The sequence below is a fragment of the Nyctibius grandis genome, chromosome Z, assembly GCF_013368605.1.
Source record: "Nyctibius grandis isolate bNycGra1 chromosome Z, bNycGra1.pri, whole genome shotgun sequence".
Classification (NCBI taxonomy): Eukaryota; Metazoa; Chordata; class Aves; order Nyctibiiformes; family Nyctibiidae; genus Nyctibius; species Nyctibius grandis.
In genome coordinates, this window is record NC_090695.1 from 31,589,573 (window position 1) to 31,606,294 (window position 16,722).

The 16,722-nt window shown below is 46.5% G+C and overlaps 1 long non-coding RNA gene across 2 annotated transcripts; it reads right to left on the minus strand.

Annotated features, from left to right (window-relative positions):
* Positions 1–11,818: 11,818 nt before the first annotated feature.
* On the minus strand, positions 11,819–16,560 carry LOC137676315 (uncharacterized). 2 transcript variants are annotated; one of them, XR_011050067.1, is made up of 3 exons: positions 16,472–16,560; positions 16,037–16,224; positions 11,819–15,210 (listed from the first exon to the last, which is right to left on the minus strand). It is a non-coding gene; the product is annotated as an uncharacterized lncRNA (long non-coding RNA). The 2 variants fall into 2 exon arrangements; XR_011050068.1 differs by having other exon boundaries at positions 11,819–15,293.
* Positions 16,561–16,722: the final 162 nt, after the last annotated feature.

A 16,722-nucleotide genomic window follows, 5' to 3' on the forward strand; every position in this document is an offset into this window, starting at 1 on the left:
CAAAGAAGAAATTCTGAAACTAATACAAGCAGTCCAGAAACCAACTAAGGTTGCAATCATGCACTGTAAAGCCCACCAAACTGGAAATTCAAAAGAAATAACAGGAAATAAATTGGCTGACAGAACGGCTAAAATAGTAGCAAAGAAAGATGCCTTTCTGATGGCAATAGTTCCTACTAAAACTATTACCCTACCCAGAGAAAAACCTAGGTATTCACAGGAGGATGACAAGTTAGCAAATTTACTGAAGGCAAAGAAAAATTTAGCTGGATGGTGGGTAACCACGACAGGTCAGATAGTGATTCCCCCACTTTTAATGAGGGAAATAATACAGACGAAACACCAGGAATCTCATTGGGGAGCAGAAGCCTTAGTAACTTACTTAAAGAGACACCTAGTATCAGTAAAAATGCTAGAAATGGCAAAAATGGTGATCGCTAAATGCGAAATCTGTCTGAAAAACAATCCATTGATAAAAAAGAAACTTCCGATGGGGATATTAAAATCAGGAATGGAACCAGGAGACTATTGGCAAATTGATTTTTCAGAATTACCTAGACAAAATGGGTTTCGGTACATTCTGGTAGGGGTTGATACTTTTTCAGGATGGCCAGAAGCCTTTCCGTCGGACTAATCAAGCTAAAGAGGTAATCAAATGGTTGTTACAAGAAGTTATTCCAAGATTTGGGGTACCAGTTGGAATTTCTTCAGACAGGGGTCCACATTTTATTGCAGAGGTAGTGCAAAATGTCAGTAAGGTGTTGGGAATCACTTGGGATTTACATACACCCTGGAGACCACAATCTAGTGGAAAAGTAGAAAGAATGAATCAAACAATCAAAAGACAAATCAGTAAAATATGTCAGGAAACCAATCTGAAATGGCCTCAGGCCCTCCCGCTAGCCTTGTTACAAATACGGGTTCAACCAAAAGGTGAAACATTAATCAGTCCATACGAACTGTTGTATGGGAAACCTTATGAATCTCCTGAACCAAACGTAAACATGCATTTAAAAGGAAAACAGGATGTATGTAATTATTTGCTTTCTCTAGGAAAAACTCTAACCGTACTTCGGAGAGTGATAGTGTGGAACAGACCATTGTCTTTGGAAAATCCTGTTCATGATTTCCAACCAGGAGATTACGTATACGTAAAGACATGGACCTCTGAACCTCTGAAGGAACGCTGGAAAGGACCTTTCCAGGTGTTGCTAACCACATTTACTGCTATAAAGATTGCAGAAGCAGACGCGTGGATACATTACACCAGAGTGAAGAAAGCCCCACCAGTTTGGAAAATTGTTAACAGGGACGACAAAACATCGAAATTGATTCTGAAACATGTCTAATTTCCAGTATCAGCTTGAAATGATATTGATTCAGGGATTTTTGTTAGTGGGAGCCAGGTTAGAGACAAAAATTGGAAATGGTGTGACAAAAGGATATGGAAACACAGACCCTCAAACAAGAACAGATCAGGTAATTTATCTTCCAAGAAAAAATCCAGAAGAAAATTTAATGATAGGATTGATCAAGGAATTTGCCAATTTGCAAAATGTGTCACAGATTACAGCTTGTTTACCAATACCAAGGGCAGTGGGTGAGCCAATTCCATGGGGAATCTTAACTTTGAATTTGACTAACTTGGAATTCAATAATAGAACAATGAGGTGTAAACAGGAACTTAAAGAAACATGGGAATTGGAGTATGTTAAAACTGGGGAAGGAATGCCAGTATCTACAACCAGTTGGGAATGTAAGGGACGATTCGTGGCCCAACCTGGATTATATGAAGGTCCAGGACATAGGGGATGGTGTTATTACCCTAAAATGGAACAGAAAAACACCACCACATGGATAACAAAAACAAAATGTGAAAAGATTGACCAAACACAAACACAACAAGAGAAAGGAATGATTTGGGATTCTGTCTGGTCCATGACCATACTATCCCAATTTCAATATATGGCAAACACCTCCTGGTGTTTTGTCTGGGACGGAACAATCTTCACAACATGGCCCTCAGTAGATAATAAGGGAAGCTCAGTTCGGGAAAAGGAAAATTCTGTACCCTGGTGGAACTGCAAAAAAATTTACAATTGTAACACGATAGATTGGGCAATCCAGAAAGTTCCCCCGTTGGCAGCAGCCTTAAAATATGGATGTCTGTGTCGGGGCCTTAAGAATGACCTTCCACTAACTGACAAATATACTATACCTAGGGGCAAACAATTCAATTGTGGAAAAGAGACAATTCAAAGTCCAGGACATTTAGTCTGGGCAATGAGTGATGGAACTTGGACCACTCACTTACCTATGGATGGAAAAGTGAAACAGATAACATTAGGTATGCCAACATTATGCCCAATTTGGAAAAAATCTCCTTTCAAAGGCGAATTTGAAACTCTGAAGCTAAAACGTGTAAAAAGACCAGAAGGTGATAATGAATGGAATGAACCCTCAGCCGGAGTAAGAGTGAGCTGGTTCTTAGAATCCTTGTTAACACCTCTATCATCCTACAGGAATAGAGATTGGATATATCGATTAACAGGGCAAGTTGAGAGGTTGGCAAATGTGACCGGGAAAGGGTTCAGAGACATGAATCTTCAACTACAGGCAACATCTAGAATGACTTTGCAGAATAGGCTGGCATTAGATATGATTTTACTTAAAGAGCATGGGGTCTGTGGATTCCTGAAAGACAGAGTGGATCATTGCTGCATACATATTCCTAACGTAACTCAGGATGTAGAACATGATTTAGATTTACTGGAAAAAATAAAAACTGACACTCATGAACTTCAAGAAGACATGAAAGAAAGTTGGTTGGACAAAATTTTTAGTGGATTAGGATGGAACTTGAGTTCATGGGTCAAATCGCTGATAAACACTGCATTAGTTTTACTAATAGTCTTTATGACTATTTTTCTGGTCTATTATTGTCTGAAGAGACAAATAAACAGCAGAACTGCTTTCAACCAGATGATCATTCAGGCAGTAACCAGACCACAAAATCCACAAGATGAAGATTATGAAAATATGTTCTAAAGGCTCCCACCAACAACATGAAATAAGTTGTATTACTAGATAAATTTCAGAAATAGAAGTGAAAGTCTTGAAGTGATTTTCAAAACTTTCAAAGGGGGGAAATGTTACTAATACTTAAGAATTTTTTCAATCATAAGATGATAAGTTTAATAAGATAGGTATACTGGGAAAAAGGGGTACTGTGTTTGCTATAGAGTCTGCAGAGTTAGCCATAGGATGTTAAATTTTAACAGGTTACCGTGGAAATCCCATTAGGTGACTTACTGGACCTAAGAGACCGTCATGGACAGTAGTTGAATACAATAAGGTTGCCTGGACTTCCTGCTTTAGAACTAGCTAGAACTGGTCTTGAGGATTGACCAAGAGCCAAGGTGTTAATACGCCTGCGCAAGAAGGAGAGGTGAAAAGTGCACAGCGAGGAAGACATACGGCCTTCATCGCAGAGACCCCGGCCCACGACCACCAGAAGAAAATACGCATGCGCAACCAGGAGGAGTTAAAGGCGGAGACTATGGAAATGATTTCTCGGAACTCATTATAATAAAGACCACCTTTTCGCGGAAAAGTTATGCATATGTATAAGAATTCATGGAATATGTAACATTTTACTACATAAATACAGAATGATTTCTCAAGGGAGGCGCGCACGGTTTTTTGGAGGGACTACCTCCTCGTGCCGCCCAGCTGCAATAAAGGTGTGCCTGCTTCTTAATGCTACATTGGTGTTAAGAGGTTTTATTCCCGATTTCGGTGACACAATGATGTTGTCAATGTACTGCAGGTGTTCCGGAGCTCCACCCTTCTCCAGTGCAGTCTGGACCAGTCCATGGCTATGTTTCCACCCCCGGGGCAGTCATTTCCACGTGTACTGATGCCCCTCCAGGTGAAGGCAAACTGTTGCCTACACTCTGCTGCCAAAGGAACAGAGAAAAACGCATTAGCGGTGTCAGTCATGGCATACCACTTAGCTGCCTTTGACTCCAGTTCGTAATGGAGTTTAACATGTCCGGTACACTGTCTCCTGATGGCTGAGACATTCTTCAGTACAGATGGGGAGTGGGGTCTGTCCTCCATCTGGGACAATTTTCCCAACACCTCACTGAGCAGTTCTGTGGATTTGTCAGATGGTTTTTCTACAGCTGAGACACTGGCTCGTGGGGAGGAAATGAGATTGCCTGCATACTGCCGCATCCGATTATCTGTGTCGCCCACCGTTGGTGCATTGGCATCTGCCCAGCTAAATAATGCTAATGTGTTGGCATATGATGGTGGCAAGCTCAGTACCTACTTGCGCCACATGGGTCCGGTAACTTTGAGTGCATCTGGATCTACTGGCGTCCGTAGGTCATCCAGGTCCTCAAAAATCAGCTCCCGCATCAGCTCCCTTAGATTCTTAACACCTCTCTCAATGGTTGTCCACTTGCCTGGGTGGTATATGACATCATCCCTAAAAGAATACCTTTTTAGGAGATGCTGCCAGAGAGTGAGAGGCTCTGCACCAGTTGCAAGACTCCTATCAATATCCACTTCTCTAGCCATTGATCCCAGCTGCTTGGCTTCTCTGCCATCTAACTCGAAACCACTGGCTCTGTCATCCCAGCAGTGGAGCAGCCAAGTAACAAGTTGCTCGTCTTCATGACGGCTGTGATCTTTACGTATATCTTGCAGCTCACTGAAGGATAGGGATCAAGTGGTTCTCTCTGGCTCGTCCTCCTTTGATGTCCCTGGTCGACTGTCATGACCTGCTCTTTTTGTGGTTTTCGTCTTCTGTACAGGGGCGACTGATACCGGCTCTGGTGGAGTCCCTAGGTTAGCTGCATCACCCATCAGTGGGGGCTGATTAGCTGCAGCCCTTGTTGCCAAGGTCTGGGTCATCACAGCAAGTGCTTCCTGTAGTTGGGTAATCGCAGTACCCAGTGCAGAAATCTGAACAGCCTCTGGGGTAGCAGGGTTGTCTGCTGTAGGGACTGGCAGGGTCTGAGTATCTGTGATTCCAGTTGTGGGTGCTGGGGCAGCTGCGGTGTCTGTCATAGGGGCTGGAGCTGCTGTGGTGCCTGGTGTAGGGGGCCGGGGCTGCTGCAGGGCCCGTGAGAGTGGTTGCAGCAGCTGAGCTGTATCCACCCTTATACTGATGTTTAAGCAAGAGCAAGAACTGAAAGACATTCAAAAGACCTGACAATATGAGCATGGCTGTTGAAACATCCCAAGGGTATTCAAAATTCTCAAAAGCCGTTGAGATCAGCCTCGAAGGAAAAGGAAAGTACATGTCACCCACTCCCATTCCATAGAAATCAGAAATGGGCACAGTTCCAACATAATTTATAATACCATAAACCAATGCCAAACAACATAGCAGAGTGACACCTCTAAGTCCATGCCCAGAAATGATAAACTGCACAAAAGCAGTAACAAACAACAGCAAAGTCACACATTTGATTAGCCACCACAAAAGCAACTGTAACACCAAACCCCAAAGAATTCCACCCAGTGACCCTGCTACTGACACCAACATAATGAATGCTCATAACAAAAGCAGTCAAACCTGTGAAAACTTCAACCCTCTGATACAAAAATCAGAGATCTCCAAACCTCCTTGCTTTCTAACTTTCCTCACCAAAGTGGGAAGCTAGTGATACAAAAATCGTAGATCTCCAAACCCCCTTGCTTTCTAACTTTCCTCACCGAAGTGGGAAGCTAGGTGCGGCTGGGTAAGGAGTCCGAAAGAAAACTCAATAACACCAGAGTGTGTTATTAAGCAGGCATTCTTTATTGCAGCGCTGAGCAGCACTGGGGATTATCCACCATGAGTGCTCCACCGGTTTGGTAAATTTTCAGAGACTATATACCATAAAGTTATACATAGTCATAGGATTTCCGAGAACTCATTTACATAGCCAAGAGATATGCAAATGTCCATTCGCATGCGCAGTCGTTTTCCCTGGTGGTCGTTGGGGGTCTTCAGATGAAGGCTGGTAGTCTTCCTCACTGTGTTCGCTGACTGACCACTGCTTCTGCGCAAACTCAGTCCGGGGATCAGGTAGGTCACGTCCTTTGAGGTTGCAAATTCCCTTATCTCTGTCTTCCTGTGCATCCGCTCATCCCAAGGCCCAGCCATCTGAAGTGAGACTATCCTGGAGCCTCCTTATCTTACAGCCATTACCACTCTTCAAATTGTAAAAGCTTCCCTTTGTTTTGTATATCTATGTTAATCGAGTGTCTAAGGTATTTTCAACATCCCTTGCTCTGGGGACGCCAACTGTTTCATTCCCCCCTTTACTTGTTACTTGTAAATTCTTTTACAAAGGTTCCAAGTTTTCATATTTCATTACCTTAGGTAGGATCCAAATTTACATAGCTAATTTCTTCAATTTATACCATAAAAGGCAATTTAAAGCTGTTAGTATAATGACAAACACTAACAATATCAGAGTTGGTGTCAAAATCAGAAACAATATAATTATTAACAGTCTCGAGTCAACTTTACGGATGTGGGTCCTGTGAGTTGGGATTTCCATGGTCCTTCAGGTGCCTTCTTGATTCTTGAGTAGTGGATCCAGGCAGTGTGCTTCTCAAGCTTGACCGCAAAACTTGAAAAGGACTGCTCCATTTCTCTTCGAGAGGGTTACCTGAAATATTTTTAATGTAAACACAATTTCCACGTCTAAACAAATGCACTGGTGACCATTAACCATTCATAGGTTTCCTTTAAACTGGTCAGCAAAGTATATGGGTTTTCCACTACTGGATACAAACCTTTAACTATCTGATTTATTGCTCGCAAATCCTGCACCCATCGATAAGTTTTGCCATCAGGTTTTTTAACAGGTAAAATAGGTGTGTTATACTCTGAAGAGAGAACAACATTAAGGCATAAACGAGGTCAGATGCTGCCACTCAGACCGCTTTATTGAACGACAGGGCAGAGGGAAAACAAAGCAATAGGAAAGGTAGAAAACTAAGCAGGAAAGTGGAGAGAGCAGCAGGGTTAGTCACCACCACAGATCCAGTGGTGTGCCGTCGGTCCTCTTTCCTCCGTGGGGCGGGTGTACAGACGAAGAAGCAGAAATAGACACCACCCAGAGGAGGAGGGAGGCGGCGGCAGGGGGCAGCAGCAGCAGCGGGGAAGCAGGGAGGCTGTAAGGATCCTGCGGCTAGTCCATGGAGTCATGTCATCCAATGGGCATGTGTCTCCATGTAGGTCTCCTCCAATGGATGCGTGTCCACAGGCCTCGGTAACAGAGCTTGTCGCTGGCAGATAGAACATGCGCACTTATCCCAAAATAACTAAACGCACCTGCTGTCTGCCCCAAAGAGTCCATTTTATGGTCCTCCACACCACCCCGTGGCTCAAAGTTTGTTATGTCGTCCCAGATCGCTGTCTTCGGGATCCCGTGGTGGTGGGAGAAGAAAAGGATAGTAAAGTAGGAAAAGAGCATTTGAACTTTTTACAATCAGTTGGCTATAATCCTCAAATGCAAACAATCAACAGATTCAAACAATTTGTACAACGGATGGCTTCGGTTGGTGTATTCAATGCCACCCAGTGATGAGGTAGGTACGAGTTGTACAGTATTAACGGTGACAATACACAATAAGGACAACAACATTACACAACCACATAACATGTTAAAACAGAATGTGCTTAATTCACTGGGCACTTGGCAGTCATGAAAAGAATACTGCACGAAGGCAATGCCCCTTTGTTTCATCGTTTAACAATTTAAATATGTCAATCGACAATTTGTCAGACAGAAATAAATTCAAACAAAATTAGTCTTCAGACCTTAGTTTAAAATACTGCTTACTGCTTTTTCAAGAAGATGGTTGGAGGCAAACATTATTTATCTCTCTGATGAAAGTTATATTGAAAAATGTGGCAGCCCTCATATGGAAATTTGTATTTTAACAATAAAGCAAACTTAAAATATTGTTCCACATAACAAATAAGACAGGACACACTTACATACTGGGTGGACAGCTTCGTCCACCGTCTTGATATGTACATAGTAATTATCTTAACAATATCTTAACAATCTTGGCAAATTTTTAACAATATCTTAACAATCTAAAGAGCAACAGTTTAAAGAGAACAGAAACTTAGCAATATCTCAACAATTGAAAGAGAATAGAAAGTATCTCAGGCCATGTTGGAGGTTTATGGCTCTGGGGGATCAGAAGAAGGAGGTGATTGTCCACAATTGCAAACACAAGGCCAATGACAATTACAGGATAAATCATAACCATAAAAAGCCAGAAGATTAAGTATTCCAAGAATGATTAAAATAAAAGTTGAAAGGAAGAGTGCAACCAGAAGCGTAATTGCAGCTCCTGGTGACAGCCACATTCTGTCCTTTTTAATTCTTACGTTTCATTTGGCTATTCGCAGATGAGTTCGCTGCCTGCGTTGCGACCGAGAGACTGGTGGCCACGCTGCCCAGGTCTGCTGGAGTTGGGGTCTGCATACGCAGTAGGAAAATGGATTTCCACACCCCCAACCCAATAAGGAATGCTCCAGCACCTTCTCCCAGAAGGGCTGGAAGGCGCATGCGTGGTTTGGGGAAAAATGTGTGCAATGACATCTAACAGATATATTCTTTAGATATGTATTTTATGTCTAGCGATGTTATTTTGATCACCAAGGATACTTGCAAGTAAGTATAGGACCCTGACAATCAGGATGCACAAATAGGTTTCACACAAGATCCTAGTTACCATGCAATTTTCCACACAGAATTCGGATGCACCAGTTACACAATCCAGGCACACAAGCCACAAAGTTCTGATGAAGTTCTGGTCTACAAACACAACAAGCGGGGGGGGTAATCGTCTCAGGGAGGCGGCACGTAAATCTTCACAAGGCTCTGGTTAAACAGGGATTTTCGTCACACAACCCCCACCCCAACTGTCCCTGAGAGGCACACACAGAAAACCGGAACTCCACACACAAGAACTCCCACCCCGTACATCCCTGAGAGGTGAACACATAATACAGACACGTGATACAGATCAGACCTATCCGGGGTACACAGGAGAAACGAAGCAAAGTTAAAGCAGATTAGAAGCACAAACCAAAGTTAAAGCAGGCGAAGGGCGCAAGCTGAAGTTTAAAACGGGCTGGGGCGGGAGGGGGGGGGGGGGCGGGCGACACTGTCGCTTTAAGGGATCCTGCCAAGTACACAAGTCATCTATAATACTTTTCACTCCTCGCCTATCTTCCAGTTTCAGGGGATATTGTTTTATCCTAACAGGCCATGCTCTTTCTAAGTTTAACAACAATCCATTCTGCATTTTTAGCTTTTCCAGGCATTCCTGAGGCCCACACTCCTGGATATACCTGGTTCTTTATTTCGTGTATAATTTCTTCTTCCCTAATTTGGGGTCAGTGAGAGCCAAACTTAAAATTCCAATGTGATTCTTTTCTGGGATTTTTAACTCAATTTCTCCATTTTTAAATTTTATCTCAGCATTCAATTGTTCTAACAAGTCTCTTCCCAAAAGTGGTCTAGGAGCATTAGGCAGGTAGATCAATTTATGAATTCCTACACTTTTTCCAATTTTGAATTCTAATGGTTTCAAAAAGAAAGCTTTTGCAACCTGCCCAGTTGCTCCCATAATGTTAACATTTTGTTTGCTTATTGACAATAAGGTCTGATTCAATACTGAAAAAGGTGGCACCTGTATCTACTAGAAATTCTGCAGTTTTCTCTCCTTTCCCTAGCTGCATTTTTACCCAGGGTTCTGCTAGGGAAGATTCCCCTGGTTCCAGTCAGTCTTTTCCTGTGTCAGTAACCATTACCAATTTCAGTTTGAGACAATCCTTTTTCCAATGCCCCATCTGCTTACAATGCACACACTGATCTTTCGGGAGGGGTTGATTTCCCCTCGGTGGGGCACTTGCACTTCATCTCACAGCGTTAGTGTTATTTCCCGGTAAGTTCCAGAGGCTCTCTGGCCCCCTGCGGTGCGCAGAGCAGCCGCTGCAGCACCGGCAGCCGCTCCGCCCTCACTCTCCCCCTCCGAGTCTCCCCATTCCGATACGCCTGCCATGCAGTCTCCAGCAACCTCTCTAAATCTCTCGCAGCCATTCCTTGCACTTTCTGCAGCTTCCACTGTTCCCGGCAGACTTCCAGCCAGAATCAGAGCCTGCCCCTGGGCTCTGGCCACTTGCACAAACACCGCATTCCCCGCAGTATCCAACATTGCATCCACATCCTCCCAGTCAGGCTCCTGGGTTTTCACAATTAGTTCAGATCCTTTCACAACCTTTTCAGGATCATCCCGATAATTCCCCGCAGCATCTCCTTCTCTATCTAATCTTTCATTCTGTGCACCAACCCTTAAACACTTTTGTACAATACTACAAGCCAAGCAACATCCTTTTAACCTCCCATTTTGCTTTTTTTTTTTTCCTATCACTGGGATCATAGGGTCCTGGGGTGCTAAATTAATTCCACATTCCTTTTGCCACTCTGGGTGATTCCACAGAGTAAAGAACGTATCTGCATAACCCACTTCATCCCATTTTCTTTCCCTTCTTAAAAATAACATAAGTTGTAACAAAGTATTGTAATCTAAAGTTCTGTTAACAGGCCATTTTTCTCCATCATATAACTTGTATAAAGGCCACCACTGATTGCAATATTTTGTCAAAGTCTTATGGCTCACATTTCCTTCATGTGGTCCCCCAATATCTTTCCAGTGAGTCAGAATGCAGCCCAAAGGGCTCTTTTTCAAAACTCCACCCTGTTGGTTTCCCATTCAAAAATTTATAGCACACAAAGACAGGGACTGGGGCCCGAACACTTACACACACAGAGACAACAATTAACAATTACTGTAGACAGTATTTCAGGTTCCCACATTTATCAATCACTTGTCCTTCTCCGGCTGTTTCCCTCGCGGGACAACAGAACCGCGGATCCGGACTCCGCACTCGCTTCGTATGTATTTGTACGTCTCATTCACACAATCACACAAGTTCAGATACAAAGTCAAGTTACAATAAACAAATTTTTCCTCTGAACATTCACTTGCCCCCCCGCCAAAACCTCGAGGAGACAAACAAAGGTACAGAGATCACAAAGTTAACAACAGCAGTTGCTACTCCCCAGATGACAAATGTCGACACAGGTTATTCAAACCAAACACATACGTATTACCACGCATATGTAACCAAATGCCACCCGGCGGGGTTCTCACGAACCGCGACTTATGAGTAGCTCCAAATACAAATGCACAAAAAAACGATCGCACTAACAGGACGATTAATACGACTCGTACATGCAAATGTAAACCAAAATCAGATACAAACGTACAAACAAACGATTGCACTAACCAGATGATTAATACAAATCGTACATGCAGATGTATGCCACCTGGCGGGGTTCTTACGAACCGCGACTTATGAGTAGCTACAAATGACTGGTCCCAAAAACAGAAACAAAAACAAAACAAAACAAACACAGAAAGAATGCCTTTTCTTACCAGTGGTCCTTGTCTGTCCCCGCATGGATCCGCCGAATCGGAGAGTCCCTCCAAAGAAGTCTCCAGGGCCAGCCAAGGAAGTCTCCGACCCAGGGGTCCTGCAGCCGGACAGAGAGTCTCCTGCCTGGCTCACCAAAACTGATACAAAAATCAGAGACCTCCAAACCCCCTTGCTTTCTAACTTTCCTCACTGAAATGGGAAGCTAGGTGCGGCTGGGTAAGGAGTCCGAAAGAAAACTCAGTAACACCAGAGTGTGTTATTAAGCAGGCATTCTTTATTGCAGCGCTGGGCAGCACTGGGGATTATCCACCATGAGTGCTCCACCGGTTTGGTAAATTTTCAGAGACTATATACCATAAAGTTATACATAGTCATAGGATTTCCGAGAACTCATTTACATAGCCAAGAGATATGCAAATGTCCATTCGCATGCGCAGTCGTTTTCCCTGGTGGTCGTTGGGGGTCTTCAGATGAAGGCTGGTAGTCTTCCTCACTGTGTTTGCTGACTGACCACTGCTTCTGCGCAAACTCAGTCCGGGGATCACGTAGGCCACGTCCTTCGAGGCAGCCGTTTTAACTCCCTTACCTCTATGTTTCCCTGTATCGGCCCATCCCAAGGCCGAGCCATCTGAAGTGAGAATGTGTCTGGTGTCCCCCCCCCTCCAGCCTCCTTATCTTACAGCCATTACTGCTCTCCAAATTGCAAAGGTTTTCCTTTGTTTAGTTGAGCATCCAGGATAGTTGAGTAATTAAGGTATTTACAACGCCCTCATTGTTCTTGGGGCCCTAAACGTTTCACCTCCCAGACTCCTAGAGCAAAAAGTCTCTGGATCTCCCAGGTGATCTGTTTGCATTGGGCACCAAAGTGTCTTCTTTTAGCCCACACCCGGAGCTAAACAACAGGCAGTTTTTCCCTCACCCAATGTCCCTTCCTCAACTGAGGAAGGAAACTGGGAAAAAGAGGGAGACTCGTTGGGTATAATTAAATAGATTTAATAAAATAAAGAAACCAATATAAATGCTAACACAAAACACACAAAAGTATACTTAGCTACAAAGTTGCAGCAGGTTGTTCAGGAATACCAATTGTCAGCAATGAGGAAAAAGAGAGGCCAGAAGAGAGGAGAGCAAAAACAGCCCCACCTCTCCCCAGCCCCGGGTTATTCGGCACTTGAAAAAACTGCTTTGGAAATAATAATGCTTCTTGGTGTCAAACAGATCAGGAATCCGACAAAAAACAGAGGTGAGGAGACATTTCCCTTCCCAGGCCCCTTGCCTTGTGTCCTGGTTTGACCTAAACCAGGCCAATTTTCCTTTCAGTGATTTTTGCTTTCAGCTAAGTCTTTTCTAAGTAACTGCACTTTCTGAAACTAACTGCATGTTTTGCAGACAGTGTCTGCTTCTAGGACTGATAATGCTCGAAGTTTGTAGTTATCGCTGAGGCACCGATAGGGATGTTATGCAGAAAGGCTCTTGCTGTACTTAGTCTTAGAGAAGAAACCAAGGTCACTGCTAAATTCCTTCCTGCTTACGAGTGAAGAGCCGAAGGGGGGTCGCACCTGCAGGGAGGAGCGGACAGGGCAGGTGACCCAAAATTGACCAACGAAGGTATTCCATCCCATACACGTCATTCTCAGTATAAAGCGGGGGGATCACGCAGGTCTCGCGCCTTCTTCTGCCCTTTCCCTTGCTGCTTCTGCTGTGTTTGGGTGCTTCTGCTCCTTCGGGCTGCTTCTGCGGCTTGAGCCTTTGGCCAGTGTCCAAGGAGGACTCTGTCCGTTTTCCTGCTGCCCCCGATCCTGATCCGTGCATCCCTGAATCCAGCTCTCGACCGTCGCTAGGCCCAGCCTGGGCCTTCCCGGAGCCTGCCCTGAAGTGCCGGTGGTGACGTGGCTGGCATCGGGGGATCTCGATATTGGTTTTGTATATATTTATATATATATATTTGATTATTCCAATATTATTATTATACTTTTTCATTATTATAGTTTATTAAAACTGTTTTAACTTTCCAAACCGTAAGTCTCTCTCCCTTTTCCCTTTCCCTTCGGGGGGGGCGGGGAGGGTTAACAGAGAGCGTCTGCCACAGGTTTAATAGCCGGCCCAGCTTTAAACCGTGACACCTTGATAAGAGAGGAAAGGTCTGTTTCAGACCCCGTTCAAAGTGTTTATTTAATTACTGTATTTCTTTAGGATCGACAAGCTGACTTCTAAGACACATTGACTAATGTTTTTGGAAAGAAAAGGGCTTTGCCTTGATAAATTATGTTTGTTGTGTTGGCACTTACTCAACAAAGAAGAATGGTAAAGAGCTGGAATCGCATTAGAAAACAACTTCTAAGGACATCTTTCTGGGATTGCTTTGAACCCTCACTCATCGTTACTTTATGCACCCAGTCTCCTTTGTGCTTATATAAGGAAGGTAAGAAACAACACGAGTCTTGCCTTTAGGATTTTTAATCAAAGCTGCAACTTTCCTGATTGCAACAGTGGATTTTCAAGCTCCAAAGCAATTGTGCAAATTAAAATCCCATGTTCCTGTGGGCTAAATGGAGTTGTTTGAAATGTTCTTAACAAGGAAAGCCTGCTTCCACTGGCAGAAAGGGGAAGGAAATTTCAGGTGGTCTGGGCTCCCATTGCCCCACACAGAGACCTGTGGCTGTGGATAGCCCCTGCACTGGGTGCCCAACATAAAGGGAAGCCCACTGGCAGATGCAAAGACAAAAGACATGGTGGGCAGCCTCACAAGGGGGAAACTCAAACTGGGATCTGTGCTGTGTGCAGCTTGTCAGGTGGGCTCCCAGCCCTTGGATGACAAGTATGGAGCTATTGGCAGCTGCCGCCTGAGAGCCAGGAGCTGTGGGGAGGATACGCACTGAGCCACAGCAGGGCTAGGAGGCTGCTTGGGGCTGTCCCAGCGGGCCAGGGTTCAGGCCAGGTGTTGGGGAAGAGGGATCAGGGGCCAGGGTTGGGCTGATGGCACAGGTATGGGCAGGCAGCTGCTGGCCGTGGGCGCAATGGGGCAATGACCAGCCAGGAGGGGAGTGAAGAGGCAGGCGGAGGAGCATCGCTGCACTCGGAGGAGGGCTGCCCATGCTCCCTGTGTTCTCCCCCCCTTCTCTCCATTAGTTTTCTATAGGTGGCAGAAAGATCATGCTGTCATTAAAAGCACATCTCCTCCCTTTGTGCCCGTGTCAGAGAGAGAGGAGCGGCAGGCACGCCGGGATGGGCCGCTCATGGGCCGCTCGCTGCTGTTGCTGCTGCTCCTGTGACGCTGGCCACCGTCTTGCGCTGCTGCTATGGGTGCCGCTGTGCCCGGCGGGGGTGGCTTCCCGCCTGCCCTGCCCGGGTGCTGACCCACCGACCGCCCCGTCATCTCCCGGCAGCTGCTCACCCACCAGCAGTCCACGTACACGCCCTGTCGCCTCGGGAGCTGTCCGCCGGCCCCACTACACCCAGACCCCGCCGCTGGTGTTGCAGGCGGGTGACGGGGATGCTCGAGGTGAGTCGTTTGTCGTGTGCCTTTGTTCGAGCTGGGTGAAAAAAGCTGAGCGAGTTGCAGCGAGGCGTGCGTTTCGGATAGAGCGTTTGCTTGTTCGTTGTGTTCAGTTTCTTCCACCTGCCTTTAAGCAGTCTCAGCCGGTGCTCAGAGGTGCCGAGTTCTCAGGGGCTGGGGACTGGAGAGGGAAAGGAAGTATTGCCAACCTGTCCAGGCGCACATCTGGATTCACTTGCGAGTCTGCAAACTGCAGGTTGCATCCTATAAAGCAAACAGCTCCCTATACGAGTGCTTCCCATGCACGTGACCTTCAAGGCTACCATGGGGTTTTCCCTGCCCTGTGCCTAAAATGAGTTCCCTTCTTGAAGGCAAGGTGAATGAGAGGGTGCCCCCGACTAGGTGCTGCAGCCCCGGTGGGGTCAGTGCTGGCAGCATGCATTTTCTGCAGTTATGTCCCAAAGGTGGGCAGCATGGTGCAGCCCTCCAGGCCCATGCTGGGAGGCCTCAGGCCCAGCAGCAGGGTGCAAGGCCAGGGTGCATGCAGAGATCCTGGGTACGACACATGGCAACGACTGCCTTTGCTCAGCTGGAAAGAAGCAGGAAACAAAACATCAGTGCATCTGTGAGGCTGCTGTGCTTTCAAGTTTTTGCAGTTTTCACCTGGTGAGATTAATGTTGTTGGGCAGGAAGATGGTGCGACTTTCCCCAGCGAAATGGGCAAGAAACATGCTCCTTCTGCAGCCCTGGCAGGCAGGCCTCAAATGTGTCTTGCACAGGCTAGTGTGGCTGCAGCAGTGCACTCCACAATGCAGATGCAGAACCACCTCTGTGCAGGCCCTGTTCTTGCCCCCACAGCAGGGCCACTCACCATGTCTGTGTTGCCACATACTTGATATGCAGGTCCTAATCTGCAAAGCGTCCCATACCATCCACTGGGAGAGCCCAGTGCAGCCTGGACCTCAGTGAGCCACACAGCGCACTAGAGCCAAACAACATGTAAGTACCTGGTGTGGCACGGGCAAGTCACCAGGTGCGTAGTGCTGGGACTTCTGCCCTTCCTGTGAGTGGGCACAGAGGATCACCGTGTGCCCTGCGGCACCCAGGACAGCTCGGGAGGAGCCACTCGTGGGGCTGCCTCTTGGGACTGGAGGTGCTGCGCACGGGGGGGTGGCTCAGGCATCACACCAGGTTTCTGAAAAATAAACCACAGCTAGTTCAAAATCCAGTAGTGGTGCTTGCATTGACACGTCCGCTTAATTTCGCTATTTTTCGCGGTGCTGCCGCGGGTTTACTTAGAGCTCTGTCCGGGGACAAGCGGGCAGTGCAGAGCCTCTGGCTGCTATGAAAACGCCGCGGATATGGCTTGTGCCGGGACGGGCCCGTCTACCGGAGGTTCCACCCCTGTCCGGCCGAGCCCTCTACGCCTCGGTGCTACCCACCCTGCACTCGCACGCCAGGCCGGGCCAGGCCCGCGCGGGCCGCGCGCGCGACCCCTTCCGGCGGCCGTTGCACTGCGACCCTCCCGCCGCGTGTGTGCCGGCACAGCCAATCACCGCCGCAGGGAGCGCTGGGGGCTGCCCGCAGGCGCGGCCGCGATTGGCCACGCGCGGCCGAGTGACGTGGCAATGGGGCCGGCGGCAGGCAGGCGGGGCCGCGTCCGGCTGGATGGTGGAAGGGCTTTCTGCGCAGC